Genomic DNA, 13,157 nt, shown 5'->3' with positions numbered 1-13,157 from the left:
GTGGGAAGACTAATTGTGGTGTATGTGGTGGTTCCACATAAGAAAAATATTCCAGGAGTAAGGAGGCAGCCATGGGAATCAATAGCAAACAAGAGTCTTTCTTGGTATTTGTTAGCTGACCCCCAAACTGGGCTGGTGTCTTCAGAGGCTGAAGGAAACCTTCCTGAGAAAGCAATAGAGGGTCCTCTAGCTCCCAAGACACATTAAATAGCGCAACCCAAAGGAAAGATGTGAGGTGTGATTACAGAGGTACCACGGCATAGAGCCTAGATGTGGCTGTGAGTTATTTAGAGAGTCGTGTCTAGAAAAACAGAAGGGGGCCTTTTGCTGTAAGCAGACATCAGAGGTAGGAGGTCCTCCCATAGCCGGTTGATATGAATGGAAGTGAGGTCAGCAAGAATGGAGGACAACATTTTATCAGGATTGTTGATCTGATCTAGTGAATATAAATAGCACATATAGGACAAAAAGAGGGGTTCTCCCCTGTAGGTATGGTAGAGGGAAGTGTTTACATGGTTCCACTGATCTGTGGAGACAGGTAGGGCCGATCCATGCGTCGAGGAGATGGACGAACAGATCCAACAATCACTAGACAGGGTTGGATTTGAGGTATTAAGTAAATGGTAGGTTAAGTTTTAAAAAGGTAAGTTAAATCTGGGGTAGAGTGAGAATTAGGTAGGGTGTGATGGATGTATAGAAGAAAAGAAAATGAGATCAGTACCACGATGAGATGGCTCGTATTTAAAGGGAGTAAATGAGGAGGATAAGGACCCAGGTGTGAAAGTAAATTTGGACAGGTGTAAAGTCTATTAAGTCTCCCTGTAACCATAGGTCAGTAATAAAATCAAGAGGTGTGAAAAGATCAGTGATTATGAGATTTTGTGAAAAAGTGAGGTTTTGTGATATTACATGCAGAAAAGTGGGCAATGAGTTCATTCAAATTTACAGTAAAAGAAGACCCCAAAGGATGGAAACCATAAAGAAATAAATGAAACAAAAGAGGAATTTCTTAACAGGAGTCCACTCAAGGCGGATACAGAATAAAGTCCTATTCCAAACAAGGTAAGTAAAGGGAGTCCCTGTCCAACCAGTAACCAATACATCTAATCGTCCCTTTTACTTATCAATATTGGTTATTTTTGGCTGTTCCGCTTCTTCAGGGATTTGATCCAGTCGGAGCCTGTCAGGGCCCAGGATCGTGCTGGAGTAGCAAGGGATGTCTGAATGGGGAGTAATTTTTGGTGGAGATGGAGAGTCTCCTGGGCCCACTTTAACCTGGAGATATGAAACCAAGGATGACCTGCCAGTTTAGGGGCTGCCGGTACGGTTAAGATGACCTCAAAGGGGCCGGTCCACCGAGGCTGTAAATCTTAATGGTGTAAGGTCTGAAGTAAAACTCGATCCCCAGGAATGAGTGTCAAGTCAGTAGGATTTGTTTGAGGAGGCTTTGGGAGACAGCAATTTGCATGTTGTCTCATGAGGTGCTAATAAGGATAAGGAAGGGGAGACAACCTCCCATTAAGGGACTTGTAGTAGGAAATTGACCTAAGAGAAAAGGGCATCCACACATGAGCTCAAAAGGACTAAGAAAGACAGAGCCTGTGGAGTGGCCCTAATGCCAGCCAAAGCCACAGGAAGGAGTTCAGTCCATGGCTTCTGTAGTTCAAGAGGAAGTTCAGTCAGTTGCATTGTGAGAATTGAATTTGCCTTTTCTACTTTCCCTGAGGATTGAGGTCTATGAGGAATATGTAGCCTCCAGGTTATGCCAAGAGATTGGGCTACTTGTTGAGTGATTTGTCCAAAAAAGTGATTTGTCCAAAAGCCGGTCCATTGTCAGACTGGAGAGAAAGCAGGAGGCCAAAGCGAGGGATGATTTCTCGAATAAGAACTTCTGTTATCTCTGAGGCAGTTTCTGACCTTGTAGGAAAAGCTTCAACCCACCCTGAGAAGGTATCCACTTTAGTAATACCTTTAGTATGAGTTTTATTTTATGTGTAGGAGGCATGTGCGTGAAGTCGATTTGCCAGTCTTTTCCCGGTATGTGACCTCGTGCCTGATGTGTGCGGAATGCAGGAATGGGCTTGGAGCTCCCTGGGGTGAGACGGAGGAACACACAGTAGTGAATGATTTGCTGTAGGAGTGAAAGGAGGTTAGGATAAGTGACAAGAGGTCTTAAAAGGTGGTAGAGAGGTTTAGTGCCTATACGTAAAGCTCAATGAATGTCTGTAAGAATTTCTATGGCAGCGGCCTTGTTTTTGCAACCTGTCTCCTTAAAGTTGGGCTCCCTCTGTAATAACTATGTCTTTTCCTCGGGGTGATAAAGGGGATTTATGTTAGGGATTACTATGAGCTGATGAGCAGGTGTTCGGAGTGAGGCTTGCTTTGCCTCCCTGTCAGCAGCATTGTTACCCCGTGAGATGAGGTCTGATGCCACTTGGTGACCTCTACAATGTATGATGCCAGCTTTGGTTGGCATATTGGCTACCTTTAGGAGTTGAAGTGTAAGTTGGGCTTTTAGTTATGGGGGGTCCTTTTGTAGAAAGGAGCCCTTGTTCTTTCTGGACGGCTGCATGTGAGTGTCTGGTGTGAAAGGTGTATTTAGAGTCAGTGTATATATTTATTCATTTGTTAGCTGCAAGTGTAAGTGCCCTGGTTAGTGAATAAGTTCTGCCTTTTGGGAGGCGGTTCCTGCAGGGAGAGGTTGAGATTCAATAACCTCAGTGTCAGAAACAATTGCATATCCAGCTACTCTTTTTCCTTTTGGGATTATATAGGAGCTACCATCAATATACCAAGTAAGATCAGGGTTATTTAAAGGGACTGAGGAGATATGGGAGAAATGAGGTATCAAGTCTTTCTAACGTCTCATTACAAGTGTGAGTTGGAGGCTCAGAAGAATTAGGGATAAGGGTGGCGGGGTTAAGAGTAGGGCAGCGTTCAGAAGAGAACTTGGGTGATTCTAGGAGGGTGATGTGGAGTAGTTGGATACAAGAAGGGGATAGAAGAGCCATGGTCTTGTGTGAGAGTAAGTGGGTAAATGACCCACTTACTAAGAGTAAGAGAGTAAATGACCATGGGTATCCCAAAAGTAAGTTTTTTGCTTTCTTGAGCAAGAAGCACAGCTGCAGGCAGAGCATGCAGGCAGGCTGGCCATCCTTGTGTGTGGTGGTATCCAGTCGTTTTGACAGATAAGCAATGGGGCCAAAGGAAAGGTCCTGCACCTGTCCTAAGACTCCTAGGGCAATTTTATGTCTCTCAGTAGTATAGAGTATAAAAGGGCGAGAGAGATCAGGCGGTGTTAAAGCTGGGGCCGAGAAGATAGCTTGTTTTAGAGCATTAAAGGCTGATCGGATGTTTGACTTAGGCTCAAGAAGTTCAAAAGATCCCCCGGGTAGCCTGGCATAGGAGTTGTGCTAGGAGGGCAAAATTGGGGATCCAGAGGTGTAGATACCCAGCCAAGCCCCAAATGGACAGATTTCTCTTTTTGATATAGCGAGTGGTAGGGCAGATATAAGGGACTTTCTATCAGTAGTTATATGTCTCTTTGTTGGTGTCAGGAGAACTCCAACACATAGGTGTTGGAGGTGACCTCAAAAAGGGAAAGTTGAACCTTAATAGAAGATAGGCAATAACCCTGATCAACTAGGAAGTTGAGGAGTTGTATGTCGCTCAGAGTGTAAGAGTGAGGGGCCACAATGGAGGAGATCATCTACATATTGGAGGATAGAGCTTGGGGCAAGATTGAGGGAGGTTAAGTCTGAGGCCAGGGCTTGGCCAAAGAAATGAGGACCATCACAAAATCCTTGGGGAAGGACAGAATGTGTTAATTGTTGGGAGAGATGAGGGTCTGGATCTGTTCAGGTAAAAGCAAAAAGATCTTGAGAGTCTGGGTGTAAAGGGAGGGCAAAAAATGCATCCTTGAGGTCCAGGACGGTGAAATAGGCAGTAGAAGGGCAAGAAGAGTACAGGGATTTGGGACTACCGGTGAGTGGGGACTACTGGGTCAGCGGGGACGACGGCAGCATTATTAAGTCTCAAGTCTTAACCCAGGCCATTTGGCTTTTCAACAGGTAGGATAGGCGTGTTATAAAGAAAGTGAGTGGGGCACAAGAGATCCTGACGCAGCAGCTTAGAGATGATGGGTTTAAACCCCTGTTGATGTATCTAGGAAACAGGGTATTAAAGTTGATTGGGAAACTTTGTTGAGTCTTTTAGATGAATATAAACAGAATATGGTGGGAGGGGTGATCAGTTTCCCAGACTATACAGCTTACAGAGGAGGAGGATAATGAGGGGGGTGAGGACATAGTAGGTTCGAGAAGCAGTAGCCAGGCCAGGTCAGGAAAAAGATTTGGAATAGAGAGGAAAGCCTTGAATTTGGAGAGTAGATCCCTTCCAAGGATTGGAGTGGGGCATTCTGGGAGTGTGAGGAAAGAATGAGAGAACGGGGTATTCTGAAGTGTGCAGAGGCTCAATAATCTGTGGTATAGACACCAAACCATCAACCCCCACAACAGAGATCTGAGACTAGTTTTTCCAGAATAAGCAGGCATGGCAGAATAGGTGGCCGTGTAGATAAAAAAAAGAGATCGGCTTACCTGCCACTGTGAGTTACCCTGGGCTCTGTAGAGGTGAGGAGAGTTGGGGCCTGGGACCCTGGGCACCTTCAGTCTTTGGTGGCAAGTCTCAGGAGTCTCGGCAGAGCTGGGTCTGAGGACTCCTGTTCAGGACCAGGAGGAGATGTCCGGATCCCTAGAGGGGGATTAGGGCAGTCTACCTTCCAGTGTCCCTTTATGCCACAGTAAGGACATGGACCCGAAGGGGCCCAGTGCCCTTCTTTACTGCACTTATAACAGGGCTTAGATGATTTCTTTTCTCTCCCAGAGGATTGAGGTTTGGAGCCGTGCAGGGCAGTGGTTATTTCTCTCTTCAAGCCTTTTTTAGTTTTGCCTGTTCTTCCCAGTTATTGAAAACTTTAAAAACCAAATTTAAAAGATCTCGTTGAGAGGTTTGAGGGCCTTCCTCTGCCTTTTTAAGCTTTTTTTTTTTGAATGTCTGGGGACTGGGAAATAAAATGGGTATTAAGGACAATAGTACCCCTCTGCTGAAGTTGGATCTAATTTTGTATATTTTTGTAGGGCTTCTGTTAATCTAGCTAGAAATTGTGCTGGATTTTCATCTGGTCTTTGAGTTATTTCTCTCTGAGTTTATCAAAGTTAATAGCTTTATGTCCTGCTTTTTGCTGCTGCTGCTAAGTCGCTTCAGTTGTGTCTGACTCTGTGTGACCCCGTAAACGGCAGCCCACCAGGCTCCCCCATCCCTGGGATTCTCCAGGCAAGAACACTGGAGTGGGTTGCCATTTCCTTCTCTATGCATGAAAGTGAAAAGTGAAAGTGAAGTCCTGCTTTTTGGAGGCCTGCAATAAGGTTATTAAGGTTGATTGGGAAACTTTGTTGCGTCTTTTAGATGAATATAAACGTGATTATGGGCTGTTCGCCCTGGACGCCCTGCCTGGTATTCCCAATTAGGGTCGTCCCTGGGAACGGCAGCTGAGCCTACAGGCTTAGTATCATCAGTTTATATATTTTATCGACTTGAGCCTGAGCGGCTTGCCAGACTCCTCCTCCTCCTTCTGGGAGGAGGGCAGAGGAGAGTATAATGTAAATATCATGCCAGGTCAAGTCATAAGACTGGGTGAGGTATTTAAATTCTTTTAAATAAGTGTCAGGGTCAGAGGAAAAAGGGCCAAGACATTTTTCGATTTGAGATAAATCAGAGAGGGAGAATGGGACGTGTACCTGAACAATGCCTTCTGTACCAGCCATCTCTCCTAAGGGAAGGAGGGGAGTGGGGAGGGATTGGGGTCCTGTTTCTTTAAGGCTGTTCTCAGCCGGGTATGAGGAGGGGGTTTAGGGAGGTCAGATGGGGACTTGAGACTCTGGTAGTACGGGGGTGGGGGAGGAAAGGGGGTGGAATGTAAGGTGGAGGTTGTGGGACCGGCTCTGCTATGATAGGATGAGAGGCGATTGGAGGTGCACTGTGGTCAGAAGGGTCAAAAGACGAGGAAAAATCCAAACAGGGATCAGAAGATATAGTAGTAGGGGGATGTGGTCCAGAATGGGCTGAACGTATCTGAGAAGTAGAACACTAAGTACAGAGAGAGGGCCAGAGAGCCGCGAGCAAAGAAAGCAAAGAAGGGACCTCTGACCACTCACCATCGTGGCGGCAGAAGTTATCGAGCTCCTGTAAAGTACTCTAATCGGGGGCTCCGTTTTCTGGCCACTGGGACCTCATATCCAGTCGATATTGTGGCCAGACCATGTTGGAGTAATAAGTGAGTCGCTTTGGGCTTGCTTCTCCTTGAAAACCCAAGGTTTTTTGGTTTTGGAGAAGGCAGCCTAAAGGGGTAGATTTTGCAGGTTAGACTGAGAACTTCCCGTTCTAGTTGAATAGGGAGGGAAGGCAAACAAGGGTGAGTGAAAAAACGAGAAAGGCCCGAGAGAAAAGGCGTCCCATTCTCACGGCCTTCTCGTCAGCGACAGGGTCCACTGTGAAATGGGCGCCCCCTATTCCAAAGTGAGACCAGGGCCCAAGGGCCGAGGGTGCCCTCCGCCTAGCGCTAGGGCTTCAAAAACCAGACGAGAAAGAGGATCCGAGAGAGCAGGAATTCACTCACCCCTGCAGCCCATGAAATGAGAGCCGGTGTGTGGACGTCAATCCAGCAAGGCAAGTGAAGAGTCCCATCCCGGGGGCTCTGCCCACTTTCTCGGGAGGTCCAAGGGAGGGAATTCCCCGAAGGTGGGCTCAGGAGAGGAGCCCCCCTAGCCGCGGTGGGTCTTCCCTCCCGGGTTTCAGCCCCAGAAACGGAAGACGAGCGCGGAGAAAAGAGAGCAAGCCAGGCAGTCAGGCAGAGAAAGATTTATTACAGGAAGAAAGAGAGAAACTGACTGGCTTTGGAGAGAAACCAGCGCTCTCCTTTTACAGACAACCCTTCTTATACCCTATCAATGGGGAATTGAGCCCTGGAGGGAGGGGGCCTCAGTTTATCTTTAGCCCGCAGCTGGGGTCTTGTGGTCACATAGTCGAAGGGGTCTCATGGTCGGGTGGTCACATAGTCTTGAGAAACTGGCACCAGCAGAGAAAAACAGGATATCGCCTTAAAGAAGAAACAGGATGCCCACCAGGGCCAGGTGGCCGCTGTGACTTCATCTCTTGTTTGTCGGGTCGCCACAATGGGCCGGGTTTTAACTATATTTTAACTATAAAACATATAACATATTTTAACTATAACTATGAGCCCCTCGTGAACCCTAACAGTACAGAACCCCTCTCAGGATCCGAACCTCTTTCACCAGGAAGCACCCAGTGTGTTCCAGGCGCTCAGCTGAGCAGCTCAGGGATACAACCTCCCTGAGACTGTCTGGGCCACCTTCCGAACCTCCCCACTCAAGAAGGCCCCGCCCCACGTGCGTCTCTATGGTTACAGGCCCCGCCCCCAATCAGAAGGATGGATTCCAGGCAGCCTTGGATCATTGACTGGGCTAGAATATTCCCTACTACAAGGGGAACCTCATTGTGGTTGCCACATGTACCCCTTTTATTTACACTATTATTTTGAGAGTTTAATGAGATCATGGATATATATAAAATCTATAGTGTTAAGAAGTACTCTGTAAAAAGTTACAAGTGGTATTAGTTCTGAAGTTATCCTTACTGACCTCTGGTCTTCCTCAAATTCGCGTATCTGAGTGTCTGATAACACACAGCTCCTTTCCTAGCTCAGAATCCAGGATGGAGGTCCCTCTCTGACCCTGCTTTGGTTTCGTAACTTCTTCCACGTCCCCCTGAAGACCTCATTACACCTAGACACAGGATGGGGTCTGAGACGTGAGAAATACACAACCCCCTCATGGTCTGTCTAGCAAGTTCACTGTTTACTGAATAATCCCTCCTTAGGAAATGAGAACTCAAGGTCTTCCATCCTTCCTTCCCTCTCCCTCTCCCTATTCCTTCTTCTCCCTCTCCCCTTTCCTCTTTTTTTCTTTCCTTCTATTTATTTCACTAACACATTAAGCAAGTGTATAAAAAACAAAGCCAGCCATCTAGGGTTCTGCAACAGGGAGTTAGCTCGCACCTAGAGTTGGCTCCCAGGCACTGCTGCCTTGGCCAGAACATGAGAATTAAAATTCATTTTTATGACATACATCTGCTGCCCACCGTATCTATTCAGAAGCTACTCCTAAATTTTCTAAGGAAATGAGAAGGCAAATGAAACAGATTCTCACTCCCAGTGGAGCCCAGCCTTCCAGCAAGATGCTTTTATGTGCACAGGAGCACAAGAATCTTTGCAGCTTCTTTCAACAGAAAGAGTTACAACAGTTGATTGGAGCTTCTTTTTAACTGAAAGCAGTATTTTCGGTATTGACGGTTAACAAGAATTGACTTCAGGTGCAGACATAAAGCAAAACCAACCAGCTGTATTTCTTGGAAAGTCTGCTGAAGCACTGGGAACCCACACGCACGTAGAGGACATGGAAACCAAACTTGCATCTGCCATTTCAAAGCCCGGGGTGTCACCTCCACCCCATGTTTTCAACAAAGATATAAACAATGCCCTGAGCCTTTGTTAAAAACAAGACATCAGGCCCAGAACAGAGTCGCTTATCCTAAGTCCCACGTCACCAAACCGAGACCGTTTCAACTTTCCCAGAGACGGCATCTTCAGTAAGTCCACCAGAAACCCCCTGACCAGCACCAGTCAGGGCATCTGCCTGACTGGCCCCTGCTAGCCTCTAAACCAGGGGTCCCCAGCCCCCAAGCCTGGGGCCAGTACCAGTCCACGGTCTGTTAGGAGCTGGGCCACCCAGTGGGAGGTGAGCAGCTCCCCATCGCTGGCGTTACCGCCTGAACCACCAACGCCCCTCCCCACCATCCATGGAAAAACCGCCTTCCACAAAACCAGTCCCCGGAGCCAAAAAGGCTGGGGACTGCTGCCCTAAAGGAAATAATTGGGCAATAACCAACCAGCTTTTTTTGACTAATAAAACTCCCCAGTTCCTGCTCCTTTCTGTCTATAAAAGTCTTTCATTTTGTACAGCTTCTCCGAGTTTCTTTCCACCTACTTGACTGGATACTGCCTGATTGAAATCAATTTTTGCTCAAACCCTAAAGGTTTTACAATGCCCCAAATGTCCCCTCCCCCGACAGCTGCCAGGAACCCAGAGCAACCAGGGCGGGTATCTGCTGTTCTCTTGCTGTCCCTGGAGGTGCTGGGTGAGTCCACTTGGTCCTGGATCCCCAGCTTTTGCTTCCTAAGCTTCCAGGCCATCTGAGCATTTCTTTTTCTGCTCTGGGTCAGGAAACCTGCTAAAGGCTGCCTACTCTGATGCAGGAAGGAGAGTGTCTGGCAACAGAGTGGATCTGACTTAGGGTGGGGCTGAGGTCTCAGGTGAATACAATTGTGTTTTACAGCTGAAATGGCAGGTTAAACCTATCAAACATAATCCATGGGGAACTTTTTAATTTAGGGAGGCCTGGCGTGCTGCGATTCATGGGGTCGCAAAGAGTCGGACACGACTGAGCGACTGATCTGATCTGATCTGAAGCTTATCCCTTTACAAGATGCCCTGAAGCAGCAGTCCCCAACCTTTTTGGCATGAGGCACTGGTTTCATGGAAGACAGTTTTTCCACTGATGAGGGAGGAGGGGGATGGTTTGGGGATGATTCAGTCGGATTACATTTATTGTGCACTTTATTTCTATCCACTCACAGGTGAATCCCAGAACCAAATTAATGACTGAATTTGCAAAGAAAAGGGCAATGTAAAATTTTACCTCCCTCTCTTGACTAGGCACCACAGATAGAGACCTGGGTAAGCTGACCCTGGTAACAATTTCCATCCTTTGGTGGCTTCTGCTCATTTTCCCAAGTTCCCTTCTGCAGATTCTGGAGAGAAGGAAGAGGAATTTTTCTTCTACCCTTTACAGTGAGTCCTTGGCTCACTCTTTCTCTAGGGTAGGGGTCCCCAACCTACAGGATCTCTTGCCCGATGATCTGGACACTTGGGTTGTTTCCACATCTTGGATATTGTGAATCACACTGCAGTGAACATACAGGTGCATAGATCCTTTCTAGTCAGGTAAATACCCTGAGGTGGAGTTGCTGGATCATAAGGTAGTTCTATTTTTAACTTTTTTTTAGGATGCTCCATACTGTTTCCACAGTGGCTGCACAGATGCACATTCTCACCAATACTTCTTTTCCTTTTATGACAGCCATCCTGACAGTTGTGAGATCATAGCTCATTGTGGTTTTGATTTATATGGTGCTAGTGATTCGTAATGTTGAGCATCATTTCATGTGCCTGTTGGCCATGTGAATGGCTTTGAAAAAAATGTCTGTTCAGATGTTCTGTCCATTTTTCAGTTGGATTGTTATTGAGTTCTATGAGCTCTTTATCTATTTTGGATATTAACCCCTTACTGGATATGTGATCTCCAAATGTCTTCTGCCATTCAGTAGGTTGCCTTTTTGCTTTGTTGGTGGTTTCCTTCACAGTGCAGAAGTTCTTTGGCTTCATGAAGTTGCATTCATTTATGTTTGTTGTGGTTGTCACTGCCTTTGGAGTCAGATCCAAAAAAACATCACAAAGAGCAATGTCAAACACCTTACCGCCTATGTTGTCTTCTAGGAGTTTCACAGTTTCTGGTACTGCATTCAAACCTTTAATCCATTTTGAGTTAGCTTTTGTGTATGGTATGAAATAGTGGTCCAGTTTTCCTAGCACAATTTACTAAAGAGACTGTCCCTTCCCCACTGTATATTCTTGGCATAAATTGACTATATACGCTTGGGTCTATCTCTGAGCTCTTTGTTCATTTCACTGATTTATGTGTCTGTTTTTATGCCAGAGCCATGATTACTATAGCTTTGTAGTACAGTTTGAAATCAGAAAGTATGATGCATCCAGCATCATTCCTCTTTCTCAATACTGCTTTGGCTCAATATCTCAATATTCAGGATATTTTGTGGTTCCATACAGATTTTAGTATTATGTGTTCTAAATATTTCTGTGAAAATGCCACTGAGATTTCAATGAGGATTGCATTGAATCTGTAGATCATTTTGGGTAACATGGACATTTTTACAATATTATTTTTTCCAATCCATTGTGTCTTCTTCAGTTTCTTTCATCAATGTCTCACAGTTCTCAGTGTATGGATCTTTTGCCACCTGCCTTGGTTAAATCTATTCCTATGCATTTTCTTCTTTCTGATGCAATTATAAACAAGATTATTTTCTTGATTTCTCTAATAGTTTGTTGATAGTATTTAAGAACATAACAGTTTTGTACATTGACTTTGCTTAACCCTGCAACTTTACTAAATATGTGTATTAGTTCTAACAGTTTTCTGGTAGAGTCTTTAGGGTTTTCCATATACAAAATCATGTTGTCCACAATAATAGTTTTACCTCTTCCTTTCCAATTTCATTGCTTTTTATCTCTTCTTCCTGATTGCTCTAGCCAAGATTTTCAATACTGTGTTGAATAAAACTGGCTAGAGTGGGCATCCTTGTCTTGTTCCTGATCTTAAAGGAAAAGCTTTCAGCTTTTTACCACTGAGTATAATTTTAGCTCTTGTCTTGTCATATATGGACTTTACTATATTGAGGTACATTCAATCTATACCCACTCTGTTGAGAATTTTTATCATAAATGGATGTTGAAATTTGTCAAATGCTTTTTCTGTGTCTATTGAAATGATCATGATTTTTATCCTTCATTTTGTTAGTACCTATTGGTTGTTGAACCTTTCTCTCCCAGAATAGCCTTTGCTTTTCTTGTTTGTCTGATTTTATGTACTGAGACCTTAGCTTTGGAACAGTCAAGTTGGGGGCCCCAAGATGTGATCAGAAGGAAATGCAGGGTAGAAATGCAGAAAGAAACGCCAGTGGCAACTAAAGTTCTACTGATTGTTGCCAGCTTTCAAGGCAACTGCCTACATCTATCTCTCGGCTGTGTTTTGGGAATGATTTGGGTCTTGGGAGGGTAGTATCTTTTGCACTCTCCTTAGGAATATCTCTTGCAGCTGAAGGCGAGTGGATTTTGCCACCCCAAAATATGCCAGTTACATATGAGGATTATTTTTTTTTAGCTAAAGGCAACCAAGAACTCAGTAGATTCAGGAGAAGCTCTTTACCTTCCCTTCCACTGCCTAATTTACACTGGAAAGAAGGCCTGTACCAGAAAGAAAAGTATTATCAAAGATAGCATTTTGAAACAGGAGGGAAGGGGCTGGGCACAACTTTCAAAAGAATGACAAAGCTGGTGAGGATACAACATAAACTGTTCAGAACCAGTGAGGTATAAGACGTCGGAAGATGTGACTTTCAGTGGACTTTGCACCTCATTATGTGTTCATTCAGAGAAGGCAAAGGCACTCCACTCCAGTACTCTTGCCTGGAAAATCCCATGGACAGAGGAGCCTGGTGGGCTGCAGTCCATGGGGTCACTAAGAGTCGGACACGACTCAGCAACTTCCCTTTCTTTTCACTTTCATGCACTGGAGAAGGAAATGGCAACCCACTCCAGTGTTCTTGCCTGGAGAATCCTAGGGACTGCAGAGCCTGGTGGGCTGCCGTCTATGGGATGGAACGGAGTCGGACATGACTGAAGCGACTTAGCAGCAGCAGCAGCATGTGTTCATTGTAAATATTAGCATATGCTGAATGATACAGCCACAGGTCCCATGACCATTCAGAGGCTGATCATAAAAAGCCAGAGTGGTGGCCCAATTGCTGGAAATCCCCATCCCTTCCCCCAAATTGTTGGAATAATCCTTCCACTTATTAGCCTATGAAATTACCCAGGCCACAGAAATTAACCACCCGTATTTCGGGGCCACTCTCAACCTTTGAGATAGACTACATTCTGTCTATGGAATGTGTATCTCTCTAAATAAATTCATTTCTTATCTATCACTTTGCCTCTCACTGAATTCTTTCTGCAATGAGACATGAAGAACTCGAGCTTGTCTTAAGACCGGTGTGGGATTTCAATAGAAAGATAGTGGGTTTGAGTCCTAGCCTGCGGGTTCAAGACCTAATCTGGGTTTTGGCTGGGTCTGCAGGGAGGCCTGGCGTGCTGTGATTCATG

At 45.4% G+C, this 13,157-nt stretch overlaps 1 long non-coding RNA gene across 2 annotated transcripts; it reads right to left on the bottom strand.

Annotated features, from left to right (window-relative positions):
* Positions 1–6,906: 6,906 nt before the first annotated feature.
* On the bottom strand, positions 6,907–12,501 carry LOC112580195. 2 transcript variants are annotated; one of them, XR_006545996.2, is made up of 3 exons: positions 8,286–12,501; positions 7,719–7,862; positions 6,907–7,259 (listed from the first exon to the last, which is right to left on the bottom strand). It is a non-coding gene; the product is annotated as an uncharacterized LOC112580195 (long non-coding RNA). The 2 variants fall into 2 exon arrangements; XR_006545995.2 differs by having other exon boundaries at positions 7,719–12,501.
* Positions 12,502–13,157: the final 656 nt, after the last annotated feature.

Source organism: Bubalus bubalis, chromosome 18, assembly GCF_019923935.1.
Source record: "Bubalus bubalis isolate 160015118507 breed Murrah chromosome 18, NDDB_SH_1, whole genome shotgun sequence".
Classification (NCBI taxonomy): domain Eukaryota; kingdom Metazoa; phylum Chordata; class Mammalia; order Artiodactyla; family Bovidae; genus Bubalus; species Bubalus bubalis.
The sequence above is the reverse complement of the archived record's forward strand: the minus strand, read 5'-3'. Positions and strand labels throughout refer to the sequence as shown.